The following is a 15,882-nucleotide window of genomic DNA, read 5'->3' on the forward strand; positions in this document are numbered from 1 at the left end:
TATTGGATTATCTTGTTAGGAGTTTTATCTGATTATCCTAGAAAACTCTACGTAGGTATGATCAGACATACACAGTGTAGTCATATCCTAAGAATGTAAGTCCCTGAGAAGGAACAGTACGTACCAATCAGTTGTGATCTGTGCCCCAACATATGCAACGCTGTCTCCAAATAAGTCGAGGTTACCTCCGAGACAAATGACAATCTAAACACAGTTTTATTATGTTGTACTTTTCAACCCAATCACAAAATATATTCCCAGTGTTTTTAGCCATGCAGTTGTTCTTTTTCGGGAAGTATTTTATTGTGTGTCATCTGTCTTTTGCTTCTCTTCCTGCCACCTATGACTCCAATTAGAAGGTCCCTCTGTCCAAATTGCATATATTCAGAGTGGTTCGGGAAGACAGCATTCTGCAGAGGCAGACAGGGCAATGATACATAAAGCACATGCACACCCTGGGGAGATGTACAGAAAGGTGGGATGGATGGTACTTGGGGGTTAGCAAAACCAAACCAAAGACTAATTTAAAAGTAGCATGACTAAAGAATACTGGGCATATTTTAATTCCTAGAGCCAGAACTTCAAGATTCTTTTGAGGCCTCGATCAAATATCCTCTGGTGATGGTAACTGTATTTTCTCCACGCTCATTTTGGCTTATTTGCAAGTAGGCCAGATTATGTTCATTTACAGATTCGTATTATTTACATTCATTTACTGGTTCATCTATATATACACACCCCAAAACATATAGTTCATGAATTTCAATCAAGCAGCTTAAAAAAAAAGGAGGAATAAATGTCTTCTGTTAATGAACTCAACAGCACGGCTTAGAATTTCATAGGAATAGAAATTCTATTCCATAGAAATGTCAGGTCCTTCTTTCCTCATCCAAATCCACAAAAACGAAACAAAAGAAACAAGCCTCACTAAGTAAAATGAGCTAAAATTAGCAAGAAGCAAAGATGATGCCAGTTGCCCAGGGCAGCAAATGGTTGATGGATGGAATAATTAAGATCGACAGTAAACTAATCTCTGTTCCTTTACTGAAAACGAAGTCCCCTGAATCAATTAGCCTTGTCATGGATACCTTTTGTAAAACAACTATGACATCCCTACCACTTCTCTTTGTTTATGGATTTGTCCACACTTCAGTAAGTGCAGGGACTGACTTCACAAGCATCAAGAGATAATCATGGAAGATTCCAGGACATTAGGTACAGCACAAATATAGCCACAGTTCCTGAAAAAATATAAGTATCACAAAGTAGGCCCAGAAGACTTTTCACGAACATTTTCAAAGACATAATGTCTCCAAAGTTTTGCTGCTATAAGCAAAGTCTAAAAACCCTCTTTTAAACAGGCCAAGCATGTACCTGTTAGAATGGAGATCCACTGGCCTCCCTCATACATGATAGAGTTGCGAGAGTAAATAGTGTTAAGAGGAGGTCTTCTTGTACTCACATAGTCACTTTGAGGTCAGAAAAAACAAGAAAGACAAGAAGCTGAAAGAAATGGAAAGAGGGCATTTCCAGAGAAGGGTGTTTGTGCTAACATTCTACATCAAATAGATCAACCCTGCAGCTCCTGCAAGCACTACCCTTAGGTTAGGGAGTAAATTGAAATTATCAGAGATGGCCCAGAACTTGTTCTGGCTTCTAGTGCTTCTGTGACCTGAATTAAAGCAATGGTTGCTATAGTCACTTAAGAATCAAAGGGATTCTACAGTTAATCGGAAGGCTTGGGGCAGAGGGTTATGACTTAGGAATAAAACCCTTTTTGAGTTATCTTTATAGAAAATCCTGCTCATTTTATCTGTATACTCTCTTTCTTCTTTTTCAGTACAGCAAAAGAAAATCATTTAATGTTTCTTTGATTGTATAGGCTCTGGCAGTGCTTTGGAAACAGTACTTCTGAATATCCTGGTTGGCTAAGATTAGGAAATATGGATTTAAACAGAGTTTAAAGGATTTCTTTACTGCTAACATTCCAGAGCATTTAATGTGAGTATATGAATTGAGAATGGAGTTGGAAGGTAATATATATAGTACATAGTGTTTTTTAAATGTTTTGAGCACAGAACACTTTTTTCACAAACATGTAATGGACCTATTTGTTCCAAAAATGCACTTCTAGAATTCCTTTGTTAGAACTTAAATGTAGATGTGAAAGGTGCAATAGATTAGGATGAATAGATATGACCTAAGGATATATCTTATAAACGGCCCATTAAAACCTTATACACTAGTTTTGCTATTAGAGAGAGAAGGAGATTGAAGTTATTCAATAAAGGAACTTGCCTTTGTTTCCCCTAAAATAGTCAAATGTCAAAAATAAAAGCTCAGCAACTTAGTATATTTAACTACATGATTACTTTTTTAAAAAAGATTCTATTATAACAGTAATAACACTGGCAAATATTTATATGTAAATATATGTACTATGTGTATGTACCTTGCAATTTTTGCCTATAGAATTTTATCACACTGCTCTAAGATAAAAAGATAAAAGCTTTGGCATCAAAGCTAAAACCAAGTGGTTCTGAATTGCCCCCCCAAAAGTTGGCATCTATTACAAATGTGCTAACCCAGGTCATATGTAAAACAACATTATTTCTGAGGTGAAAATATACATGATAAATCACAAGAGTTGGCTAACGTAGGCTGAGGCCATTTTACCTCCCAGCAGAGAATGATAAAAGGGAATAATAACAGGTTTTGTCTCATTGTAAAAATGTAAACCCTTTTAAATTGGCACTGATGGAAGTAGATTATTCCACTTTATTTTTTTAATAAACATTTATTTTACGCAGATTTTAAAAGTAATATATACTCACTGAAGGAAACCTGGAAATCACTGGACATAACGAACAGACACAAGACTAAAATAGCCCCCTAAGCTTGCCACTCACTAAGGTCATTTTTGGTGTATGTCCCTCTTAATACCTATTGTTTCACAGAGTTTAGATCATACTGTGTATGTTTTGCATCTTACTTGTTTCCTTCATTTACTAATGATCTGAGACATTTTCCCGTGTCTTAAAAACTCTTTGAAAACATCATTTGAAATGGCTGTCTGTGATTTCCAAGCCATTAGCACGTCCATTACCTAGAGCGCTTGGCAACATGGGGCTCTGATTCCTGCCTCTCCTGAGAGCTCACCCTGGTGAAACCTCCCTGGCCACACAACTAGGAGCCTGCCATGGGTGTACAGGATTTGGGAGCCAGACTACTGCATATCAACTATACAGAAAGAAGCCTTTTCTTTTACATGGTCAATTTTAAGGGCCAAAGCTGCATTGTTTTCTCCAATTAAAATGTAAAGGGTACCCTATGGCCTAAAACACTATTTGCTTTTGCCAAACTCACCAAACACAGGAGTCACCCAGTGGCACAAGACAGAGATGGCCAAAGCACCCCTCTGAGCACTGTGATATAACAGACCCTCAATGCTGCAGGAAGCACACAGCCAGAGAAATCAGTGAATCACAGGGTGGAGTTTTACTACCAGTAAGTGTATGTGCCTCTGGCCATTTAAAGTCCCTCTTTGTAAATAAATACATCCAGTGGTGAAAAGAAAACAAGTCTTCCTACACTTTTTCATGTGATTATGGGTCCCCTGAGAAGTCATACAAAAATTCTATTATCAGTATAGGCAGTGTTGGGGAAGCTTCCACCAACCATTCAAAATGCCATCCATTAACTAGGATGGGGCCATCTGTTGGAGAGAGAGGGCAGTTCAAGTTGAGCAGGTATTCCTCCTTTCTGGTGGGCTGCGGCTAAAGACCTCCAAACACCTTTTCCAGGGGTCAGGGAGAGCCATCAGTAGGAAATAGCTTTGAACCACTACTCATGTGGGCTAGATATGAACCAGCCCTCTTGAAATGCTGATCTGGACAGAGCAGCACTAAACTCCAGGCCCTGCCAGCCTCCCACAGCCCAGGCTGCTGACACTTTTATTTGCTGGCATTTACAATGTTGCAGCAGCTCAGCTCGGCTAATGTGGCTGCTTCCAACATAGCACTTAGGCAAGGACTTCTTCGGGAGGAAAGCAAAAGGATTCCTCTCTGGGGTAAGAGGCTGCCACCAGTGCCGTTCATGCAAAAGGCAACTGCATTGTCTCAAAAGCAAAAGCTGAGGATTACTAGCCCCTGGTGTTTTCTGCTTCCCAAAGAATGTGATTATTCATCATTACACACACACACACACACACACACACACACATACATCTGTTATTATTATTTTTTCCTTCTACTTGTAATGAAGAAGAGAAATTTGCCATTTAAAACTACAGCTGCCTCCTAAGGAAAATGGCCCTATTAAAAAGGAAAACAAGCATCTATTAAAACTGGAGACAGCTTAGTCATTGGTCTGGCTCTATATATAGAAAGATGGGTGTGGAGTCCAGTTTGGAAGTCAGCCTGGAGCAGTAGAGCTTAAGTATGTTGCAAAAGAGACAGAGGGAAGAACTGGGCATTTCCATCCAATAGTGTGGAGAGAGGCACAGAGGGGCAGGTTATGGAAAGCAAAGGCAGAGGAGAGGAAGAGAGGGGCCTGGAGAGAGCTGAAGGCCAGAGACCTCTGCTGGGAAGTACACTGGGCAGAAATCCTGATGGTGGGATGGACAAGAAGACTTTTCGCAACAGTAATGTCTTTATTTATTTGCTGTGATATGACCTTGGGACCTGAAAACCTTCAGTGAAAATTCTGAAAGATGCAACAGCTTTGTTTATTTAGTTGATTGGGAGAGCTAAAATTTTGAGACCAACTATATCTTAAATTCTTTATAATTTACAAGTACAAATGAACTGAATTTTTATAAGGGACCACAAGTGCTTTTAACAAAATCATCCTCAGTTTACAAATAAGGAAACTGAGACAGAGAGAAGTTAACAAGCTAGTAAATGGCAGCAGTGGGATTTAAACTTAGATGGTCGAGCTCCAGGGCCACATGCACTATATGACATTATACTAAACTCCAGGGACAATAAGAACTGAATGCAAAAGGGAAACTGGGGCAGGAAGTAATAAGCCCTAGATATAGTCAAAATACCTTAGACAAGGGCATTGGCTAGTCTGTTCCAGATCAGACCAGCAGCATGATCCTAGATGATATCTGAGTTACGTCACCTTCCTTTTATGATTCAATGTGTATTTAATAAACATCCTACAAGGTTCCAGGCCATGTATTTGACACAAAGAAAACTATGAACAAGGCAGTCCTGGCTCTTGCCCCCAAAGAGCTTATAGCCTAAATGAGAAAGAGACAAATGGGCATTCCATTCAAATATAATAAAAATGTGCTATGAAAAGAGATGTGTAATGTGCTTTAGGACACATAGGAAGGGCTCCTAAACCAAAACTGGAAGGCCAGCCAAGGCTCCTGGAGAAGAAAAAAATCTAAGCCAAGTTCTAAAAACTTAATCAGAGTTAGTGAGGAAGTAAGAAGGCAAAGAGAATTCCAAACAATAGAATCAACATGTGCAAAAACCCACAAGCAAAATAGGCAATGGTTTAGTAGGGCTGGAACTATCCAGGAGAAAAGTGAAAAGAAATATATTTGGATAGGTTGTCTGGATCTGGATGGTGTTGATCACACAAAATACTAACACTTCATCACAGGGCCAGTGAAACCAATTATCATGTTTTAGGCAAAATAAGGATATGATTCATTCATCCAACAAATATTTATTGAGCACCTACTATGTGCCAGGCACTACTCTGGATGCTTGGGATAAATCAGGAAACAAATCAAAGATCCCAGCTGTAGATGGGAAATGGTGAGGGCAGAAAATTAATATCAAACACAAAAATTAAATTACGTAGAATGTTAGAAGTGACAGAACTACAAAAAAGAAAGAGTCACATAGGGTAAAATGGATTGGGAGGGCAGGTGAAGGAAGCATGGCCGGATGCAGTCCTAAATAGAGCTGTCAGGGGTAGGCCTCATGCAGGTGACAGCTAGCAAAGACTGGAAGGATATCAGCACTGGTGACTCTGCAACTCACCATCACCACATACAAACAGACAATTAGACATTCAGAGCAGAACCTAGGACTTTTTCACGTCTGCTGTAAGTCTACAAAGTCTTCCTTACATAACTTTGACTCATAGTCCCATTTTAATTCAGAAACATAAAATCACTTTAGACTATAGACTCCAGGGTCTAGGAAATTACCAGAAGCCAGAAAGAAACTGAAATTTGGTCCAAACCTCAAGTATTTCCATGAGCTATTCATATCATATGTACTCCTTATGACTTTAACTGCTTGAAACCTTCTCTATCCCCTTAGCTTCATGTCCATCTCTTCTGAAACACAGCTGGCTATTTTTTTTATGCACGTATTTTATTTATGTCTATTATTACTATGGCCACCCCAAAGACCTGCTCCCACTGGAAGACAAAAATCAACCATATTTGGGCAACTTGGTTTCTTTCCTCCCTTTTTCTTGAGTTTAGAATTGTCAGGAACAGCTGTGTGCATTGCCAATGCCTTTCCCAAAACTAACAGGGCGCGAACACACAAAACATCTATTCTGCTTCTAAATTTGTTTTTAATTATATTACAAGATGGAAAAAGAAATGCCTTAGCTGTTAACACTGGCTCAGTGGGGCCAACAGTAGACATAGAGCAGACACAAGGAAATACTTCAAAATTTTTTTTTAGGTTGCCATGATTTAATAGCAGATATTCCTGGCTTTGAGTGAACTCTGCAATATCCCTGTGCGACAGAATAAATGATCATCTACCACTATTAATTTTAGGTCATAATGTCTGAAATGCCGCTTCAAAAATAAATGCAGTATTTTCACTTTATTTGGTCAGGTAAATACTAAACTATTTTGTCATAATAACTTTACAACACTGTGTTTCACCTTGTCTTGCCTTGACTGCTGAAGGTAATAGGGACCGTTTTATTATGTCCATAAATTGAGTCAATTGACTTATCCTTATATCCTGTTTCCTGAACTTAACGAGAGATTCTGCATCATTAGGAAAACACACCATCCTGCAGCAAGATCAAAAGCAAAGGAAGCCTGATAATAAGTCATTTTGATTTCAGGGAATGTTCACCAGGCAAACTTTCAATATTCTGGCAGAAGTAAAACAAATAACTGACTTTGCAAAGCATGGTTTGCTCAGAACTATGCTTATGCTGGAGACATCCCAGAAGAAGGGTCCATATACACCACCCCCCAACACACACACACAAATCAACCTCTCTGAATATGAGGCACGTAATGAATCTGCAGATTCAACATACCCATTAAAGAACACAAATCAAAATATTAAATAGTTTTGCAAGGAAATTTTCAGGAAGATTTTTATAGTCACAGTTTTTAAAATTCAGACTCACAATCACAATCATATTCCTGGATTAGATCTTATTGTGAGAAATGAATGCGTATGGTAAAGCCAAGCTGTTCCTTCTGAAACTGTGAAAACTGTGGTGCTGTTTTGTTTTTTGTTTTCTTCAGTCTCAAGACCCTAGTACGGTGCCTGATGCCTAGCTCAATAAATAGTTGTATTGTGGCACTGTTTTAACCATGACGATGGCAAAGGTGACAGGGTCCTGCATACTGTATTCATAGGTAGATCAGGACCCAAACCACAAATGCTAATGGCAGTGATGATGAGCAATAATGATTTTAAATACTAGCTGTCATAGATTGAATGTCTGTACTGTGCTGAGCACTTACCACATACCACAGCGCACTTCATTTGATCTTCATAACATTTCTATGAGTTAGGTATGATTATTATTACCATCTTACAAATGAGTACATGATAGCTTAGAAAAGTTACATAATGTGCTCAAGTTCCCACAGCTGCTAAATGGCATCTACTTCCAAAGCCTGAGCTCCTGGACACTATACTACACTGGGAATCCAGGGTCCAAATCTTGCAGGCTACCATCCAGAGAAGGCTCACAGATAGCCAGAGGAACCTGGGGAGAAATGAGCAAAGACCATACATGTGCGAAAGAGCCAAAGACAGTGAGAAAGGTTGAGCTAAGAAGATGGGTCTCTTGTTGAAGTCACTTTAGTTTGTTGGAAACCACACTCTTAGCTGCTATTTTTTGGATCTATTACTCCCCTGGGTCTCTCCCACCTACAAGGACTGCACAGGAATTCCTCTGCAAGAGCCACTGGACTTTTCATCCTCATTACTTTGTGGAACTTCCAGATTCTCCCTAGGATCTTAAGACCAAAGAATTTGAAGATTTCCAGCTTTATAATAACATACTCAACCAGTGTAACTACTTTCTAAAGTATTGCCCAAAATGTTTAAGTGCTGAGGACCACTGAGACTGGCCATTGAGACTGAGTAACCTTCAGGCATTCCCACTAGATAGCAAGCCCAGAAGCACCAATATAGGAACCACTTCAGGCTAATGTTACATAAGCCAAGTAAGTTAGAGAACTGAGTGATTACTAGTGCATTTCATTCATATTGTAGACCATCAAGGTACATAATTATTTCCATTCTCCACATAGAGAAGTAAAAGTAAGAATCGTCTAGTGTTCTGTTAGAGTCATCCAAAGCAAATGAAGACTTATAAGCCTGGATAGGTCTGTAAGTGGTCCAAATATAAATCGCTAGTTAATGCCCAAGGATGACAGTGGCATGAGCTAACCCCCACCAACTCTCCAGCCTCATCTTCCTCCTCACTCACTGTTCCCCTGGCACATAGGATTACTTTCTATTTCCACTTCAGGGCTGTGCATGCATTGTTCTTCTGTCTGAGTGACTTTCCCTACTCACACTCATTACCTGGATAACTCCTGTTATCTTTTCAGGTACAAAGGAACAGAAATTCAAACTCAACTGACTCACATAATGAAGAATACATTGAAAATTCCAAAGCCAGGGGTGCTCCATGTTGACTTACACGTTAAGGAAGCCAATAGGAACCCAGATTTTTCCATCTTCCTGCTCTACCTTTGGTGAGTGGTATTTGTCCTAAACTGAGCTCGACTCAAGTCAGACATGACAACATTCAGAGGCAAAAAGGGTCACCTCTTCCTTGTAAACAATGAGGAAAGCATTCCCCAAAGCCATCCAACGAGGCCAAAATTGTAACACATGCCCTAACCCAATATATGCCTAAACCTATCAATGGCAAGGCACTGAGACCACCATTACTGACTGAGATAAATCAAGTCCAATATCCTGGGGCCACTCCCCTGAAGTACATGGCTAGATAGAAGAAGGCAGATACATGAAAATATTAAGGGATGAGGGCAGCCCTCTAAGGAAGGAAAGGGAAGGGAAGTGGGTATTTGATGAGCAATCTATCAGGTCTGTTACAAACAACTCAAAGGGTTTGTTCTAGATGTCACTTTCTCAGGAAAGCCTTCCCTGACACCCATTCCACACTCAGACTGAGATCTGCGCACTACCTCCTATCAAAGAACACTCTATTTTTCATCATAGAATTGGTCATAATTTTGATTAAATAAACATATGCATTAAAACTTAATGCCTTTCTATGCCACAATACTCTGTTTTTTTGTTCCAATCGCAGCACCTAGCATGATACTCACAGGGATACTGGCCAAAATGGGGTCTCCTTCCACTATTGGGGCTTTCCTGACCCATGAAGACTCCACCTCATCCCTTTCCTTCAAGATGCACAATTTTCACTATGTCTACTCCCTGGACTCTAAGATGTTGACAGCAACCAGTCAGCTCAGGAGTCCGTCAGCCTCCGTGACTCACTGCCAGTAGCACTGTTGGCCAGTGACATGCCCTGCTCCATCTCCCTTATCCATAAAGGCAGCCTATGTCAGCCCCTGCCAAGACAGCAGATGGCCAGGCTGTGTCCAGCTTAATCTCCTAAGGAGGTATATTTCCTTCTGCAGCTCACAGCCTCCAAGAACAAGTAGCCTATGAAACAGAAATCTGGCACTGGCTAGTCACAATTTCTCCAAACCTGCTTCTCTGGTGGCATCAGGGTAAGATGCACACGCTGTGTTTTATTCCTTCCCTTTGAAAGAACAACTGAGATAGGAACACAGAGTTCTTTGGAGTCAGACTGACTTTGGAAAATTATTTAATCTTTCTGCATCACATTTTGCTCATCTTTAAAATAGAGAAAACAGTCATTCCCCCATGATGTTGCTGTGAGGCACCACAGGATAGTGACTTGTAAAATGTAACAGACGACGGGTTTCATTAGTCTTGTTGCACTGACATCTACTGACCCCTTTATACTCAAAACCATGTGAGGCCACCATCCAATGGAAAGTGGTAAGACTCAGTGTTGCAAACCTGAGAACTGCACTTTATTCACTAGAGATAAAATGACAACTGTGATTCTGCCAAAGCTGGCTGGCCAGACCCAGACAGTGCTTCCTCAAGGATGTGAAGAAGTCTTTTGTGTTTAGGGTGATTTGAGAAACTCCACATTTAGAAATTAAATCTAAGAATGAGTTTAAAGGGACTTCTGTTTAACATACTCTTAAAGAATAGTATCTAGCCTAGGAACCATGATTATGAGAACTTAGTCATTTTTTCTGGAAGCTTATAGCTCCCCCATGTTATCCCATACTGTTATCATTAAAAGGACTGGGTGCTTATCTTCAGAGTCACTGGGAGTCAGGAAGCCAAAGACACTGTGTCTCACTGTATATCTATCTTCCATAAAAAAGAACAGCAGGGTAAAAGGTGGCTGGTGGCTTTCGTAAGTAGAGGAAAGCAGCCTGCATCGCTGGGTTGCACCAAGGAGAAAAAGAAAGGCACGTCAATCCCACCAGCAGGAGTGACTGTCTCCTCTGAGGGTTTTTGAGACCATTGCTCCCTGATGGCAACACACTCTTCCAATCAATGCCTTCTCTTGCCCCCATGGATGTGGCAATGCCATGCTCTCTCAGGTCAGTCTTAAACTGTGCTGGATGAAGGATGGACATTCCTTGTGCAAACGGACTGCTCTTCTCTGACCACAGATCCCTTACCCCTGTCCCCTGCAGAGATGCAGACGACACTGTAATAGATCACTTTCTAGGAAGGCAGTGATTCCAACCTGAAGAGTTCAAGGAAAAACATGGTTGGAAGATGAGTTGTTCTACATTTATGTCATAAATTTAAGAATGGGAAATTTAGAACTACCAGAAAATGGTGAACAATGCAATGCAATGAACAATAAAGAACATGAAGAGATGCCTGTGCACTGATTAGATAATACACAAATACATAAGCACCTCTTCTATAACCATTATTCTAAATCTTCATCAACAAGTCACTGTATTTCACTATAGGCCCTTGGATTTTGTAATTCATTTTTACTCAAATTGCATAGACAGATAGGGGTCCCACAAAAAAACATATTTGCCCAAGTCTCCACACACCCTCCAGAAAGCTTCTACTCCGTCTCTCAACATTAATTCTCCACTTCTACCATCGAAATAAATTTTAGCTGAACACATGATCACATAAACACAATATTTCCCAGCCTCCCTTGTTATGAAGTATGGCCATTTGACATTTCTGGGTTATGCCTCTAAGAAAGAAATGTGCAGGCACTTCTTTGACCCTTTCCCTGCCCCTGCTGGCTGGGGTATGCATTCCTGGAATCCAGAAAAGGAATCCTGCGGTGAGGGTGGTAAAGTCACACTACCAGCCCTGGCTCTCCTATCTCTAGACTGTCCTGTGAAGCAGAAATACATTCCTGTTGTATTTAAGCCACTATATTCTGAGGTCTCCTTGAGACAGCAATTTACTGAGGTTTGGGGGTGGGGAACCTGCAAAGAATAAATCAAGGGTTCAGTTTCAGACTTAAGTTTGAAATTCCTATGAAATAACAAAATGGTGATGTCAGGCAAATAGTTGGATCCATAGCCTGAAGCACATAAGAGACAGCTATGTTAAAGACATAAATGCAAGCATTGCCAGCACACAGATTTTAACCAACCTTACTGAGGCATAACTTATAATATTTAGTGTGTTCAATTTCATGGGCTTTGACTGGTGTATACATCTATGAAACCACTACACAATAGAAATACAGAACATTTCCATCACCCCAAAAACTTTCCTTGTGCTCTTTTGCAGTTCATCCTTCTCTCCACCCCCAGCCTCAAGTAATGTTGATTGGCTTCAAGTCTCTACAGATTAGCTTGAATTTTCTAAAATTTTAAATAAATGGAATCATATAGTATGTACTTTTTTATGTCAGTCTTCTTTCACTTAGCATAATGCATTTGAGATTTAACCACATAGCATTTTAAAATTCTTTTGTATTACAGAGTAGTATTCCATGTATAGTTAACACATTCTATCCAAAGTTTATCCATTTACCTACTGATGGACTTTGGAGTTGTTTCCAGTTTGGGGCTATTGTAAATGAAGCTGCCTTCAACATTCATGTGCAAGTCTTTGTTGACTTGTGTTTCCCAAATAGATGTATTTTGAGCCTTTAGGATTTAAGAAAAAAAGAAAGCCCAGGATGAAGCTCTGTGATATTCTATGTAGAGTTTGAATAGAAGAGAAGTCCTCAGACAGAGTTGAAAAGAAAAGCCAATGAAATAGAAGAAAACCAGTTAAATGTAGTGTCATTGAAGCCAAGAGAAAAAGCATTTCAAAGTGGCAAGAGTTGACAGTTCTGACAAATGCTGCTGTGAAACAAAATAGGATATGGACTAAAAAGTGTCAATTAAATTTGATAACATGAATGTGATTGACAATAGAGAGGTTGATGGACTAGAGGTCTTAAAGAAGTACTGCCGAGGAAACAGAGGAAAAGATGTAGGGGTTGAGGAGTGGCATGTGTAAGTGAGTTCAGGGTAATGCAGTCTCTGGCAGGAAGTCTAGAATGTGACCATGAAAGTGAGTGGCTTAGTCAGAGTGGAGGAGAAAGCTATCATCAATGTGGAGGTTAAGGAACTCAGGGACAGAATGCTTGCTGTAAAGGTTATCCACATAAACAAGGAATTTTCCAAAGACAAAAGCAAGAGTTAGGCTAAAGAAGAATGCTGGTAATAAGCATGCTTGTCTCTAGGACAAAGTCAGACTCCCTGGCCAAGATGAACTGGGCATGTGAGAAGAAAATTCTAGGAGGGGAGTGGTCTAACACATGAAAACAGGCTGTGGGATCATTGAAGCAGGTCTTGGAGTTCTACCTCAAAACCAAAAGATGTGAAAATCCATGAGTTGGGGGCAGGGTGGGACTCTGGCTCTTATGGAAGCTCTTAATTGGTTAAAAAGCTATCCTTGTGGCATTAATGTCTTAACAAAAGAATACCAGAAAAAATCTATGTTGCTGCTACTTCTAGCAAAAGTTGTTCATGTAGCCAAAGTACCAATCCTATGAGATACAACCCCCATTATTTTATATTTATTACTGTACTTAATCTTTTAAGAAAACAGGATTAACTTTCAGATTAAACACCATGTAAATGTTGCACTGTACTTTAATTAAAATGAATAAGCTAATTAAACCAGAAAAAAGTTCAAAGAAACCCTTGGGAGTGTAGCATTAAAGAATATACCCTTTGTTAATGCTTTGTGATGTGAGTAAAGATTATAGCACATTATAAATAAATATTAGCTGGCTTTTGTTGTGTTAAAGGTTCCTGGATCATATATCACACTCTTAATGGCTAGCTTCTATTAATTATGTCTGCATACCAAAGCATTATTTGACAATATATGATATACGGTATATTATAACATGACTAAATTCTGAACAGCATTATTAGTATAGATTTAAATTCTCCTTTTCAATTTAGATTTCTGGGAATTGTTGTGTTTAGCTAATGCCAATGGAAATGAGCCTTTTTAAAAGGAAAAAAACAACTTTGTAGAAGTAAAGGCAGATAGGCATTCATTCCATCCTGCTTGTTACACTAGGATCCTAAGTGTGTAAGGGTTCCACTGGAGCTATTACTACCAAGTAAGGGGAAGTGCCTGGTAGCTCTCAATGAGCGTTCAGTCCACAGCTCATTGCCACTGAAGTCAGGCTATGGTCTGCTGTGTAAATGTGCACTATGGGGCTCTTTAACGCACAGATTATGGGTACAATTGGCCATTGCTGCTCTTCTCTGCATAAACACGTTCTTGAGAGATTTAAATATGTATACTATTGCTCAAATTCAGTATCATTTCTGGGATTGTTCTTATCAGTAAAATCACATAGCTTTAATGGGGACTTTCTCTATTTGCAAACGAGTGATTTCTCTACTAAACTATGGATGTAACAGTCCACTAACATTAACTGTATCCAAACACATTTCACAATTTATCCCAAATGTGGATTACGGCACTTAGTGTTCCCTCATTTAGTGTGGATTCTTGATAAATTCCTACAACGGCTCTTTGAATTCAGTTGATTCTGAGATCATGGATGGACTAATGGATGGACAGTTCAATAGACAGATTAACAGATGGATAGACAGACAGATAGAAGTGGAGGTAGCAGTGGCTACCAATCACTGTCTGGTGGTCTCAGAGTTCCTCTACTCTATGTAGGACCATTCATTATTTAAAGACAGCTGGTAGATTATACTGCAATACCCCTTCAAAGAGCCAGCCATGTAAATTAGACAGAAGCCACCTACTGGTAGAACATCTATCCAAATGCCTCCTAGTTACTTCCCAATATCCTCAGCAACACAGAGCCCACATCCTTACCACCGTCAGCCTCTACAGCAGTTCTTAAAATGGCTGTCCCAATAGTCCGTATGCATAGTATTAATCTCATCCAGTATATCATTCACAGTGGAACACATTTTTAACCTATTTACTTAATAAACCTTCTGTGTCATTTAAAACTTACAAATACACAGGAAAGAAGCATTTGAAAAAGTCCTTCCCCACCCACTCCCAACAATTTTACTAAACTGCAGGGATGCCTTACAACCTTAATTGCATTCTGCATCCTGCAAATCACTGAAAAACTTGCAGGCTTTCATCAGCCACACCAAAAAACATAGCAGATCTAAGTTTGTTTTCATTGCTTGTGGATTTGACTACATATTATTTTTATTGTTAGCATTATTATATTCAGTTTTATAGCCTCTTTTTTTTTATTTGAGGAGTTGAAATAATTTAATCTTCCCTCCTTCAAGATCACTTTTCATTTTCCAGAAAATCGAAGAAAACTAGAAGAATGAGGAAAACTACAATAAAAAGAAAGGGGAAAAAGGAAAATGAAGAGGAAGTAATTTTTGGAACAAGTCCTTTCTACCAAGTATCAATGGACTCCCAGACTATGAGAAGTGTTTAAACCCAATTTTTATATGTGAAATTTAGATACTAATAATTCTTTACCTTAATATAGTTGTCTCTTTCAAAGCAATTTTATATAATAACAATAATAGCTAACATATACTGAATGCTTACTATGTTCCAGGCATTGCTCTAAATGTTTGACATGTAGTAATTCATTCTTCACAACAACCCTATGAGGTAGATATTGTTTCATTATCCCCATTTTATAGATGAGGAAACTGAGGCACTAAGCGGTTGAGTAACTTCTCCTAGGTCACCACTAGGAAACAGTGGAGTAGGGACTCCCCTTCCAGTACCACAACACTCTTGAGTTAAACGGGAGTATCCTTCCTTACAGGTAAACCCAGAGGCCATGTGATTAGCCCAAGGCTAAAGATGATAGCAGATCTAGTTATAAAAGGACCACAGTTGGAATCGGGTCTCTTCATCAAAATTGTCAGTTTCCTAGAATGCCCTATTTAAAATCATCTTGTTTTACAGAACATAAGCTAGAAATAGCTTCTATTTCTTTGAGATGACTGAAGTGTTGGGAAGGATTATCAAGGAAATTCAGGGAACCAGCCCCACATGAACAACGCATGACAGAACCTCTCCACTGTCACTACAGCTGAATTTAGAGAGAACTGCAGGGACGATGGAACCACAGGCAGGC

At 39.4% G+C, this 15,882-nt stretch overlaps 2 long non-coding RNA genes across 2 annotated transcripts; one reads left to right on the forward strand and one right to left on the reverse strand.

Moving 5' to 3' along the window:
- Positions 1-197: 197 nt before the first annotated feature.
- LOC140696619 (uncharacterized) lies at positions 198-1,638 on the reverse strand. Its single transcript, XR_012073122.1, has 2 exons — positions 1,375-1,638; positions 198-410 (listed from the first exon to the last, which is right to left on the reverse strand). It is a non-coding gene; the product is annotated as an uncharacterized lncRNA (long non-coding RNA).
- A 130-nt stretch (positions 1,639-1,768) lies between these two features.
- On the forward strand, positions 1,769-15,274 carry LOC140696620 (uncharacterized). The gene is made up of 3 exons (XR_012073123.1): positions 1,769-2,001; positions 8,801-8,947; positions 15,087-15,274. It is a non-coding gene; the product is annotated as an uncharacterized lncRNA (long non-coding RNA).
- Positions 15,275-15,882: the final 608 nt, after the last annotated feature.

The sequence above is a fragment of the Vicugna pacos genome, chromosome 5 (assembly GCF_048564905.1).
Source record: "Vicugna pacos chromosome 5, VicPac4, whole genome shotgun sequence".
NCBI classification, from domain to species: domain Eukaryota; kingdom Metazoa; phylum Chordata; class Mammalia; order Artiodactyla; family Camelidae; genus Vicugna; species Vicugna pacos.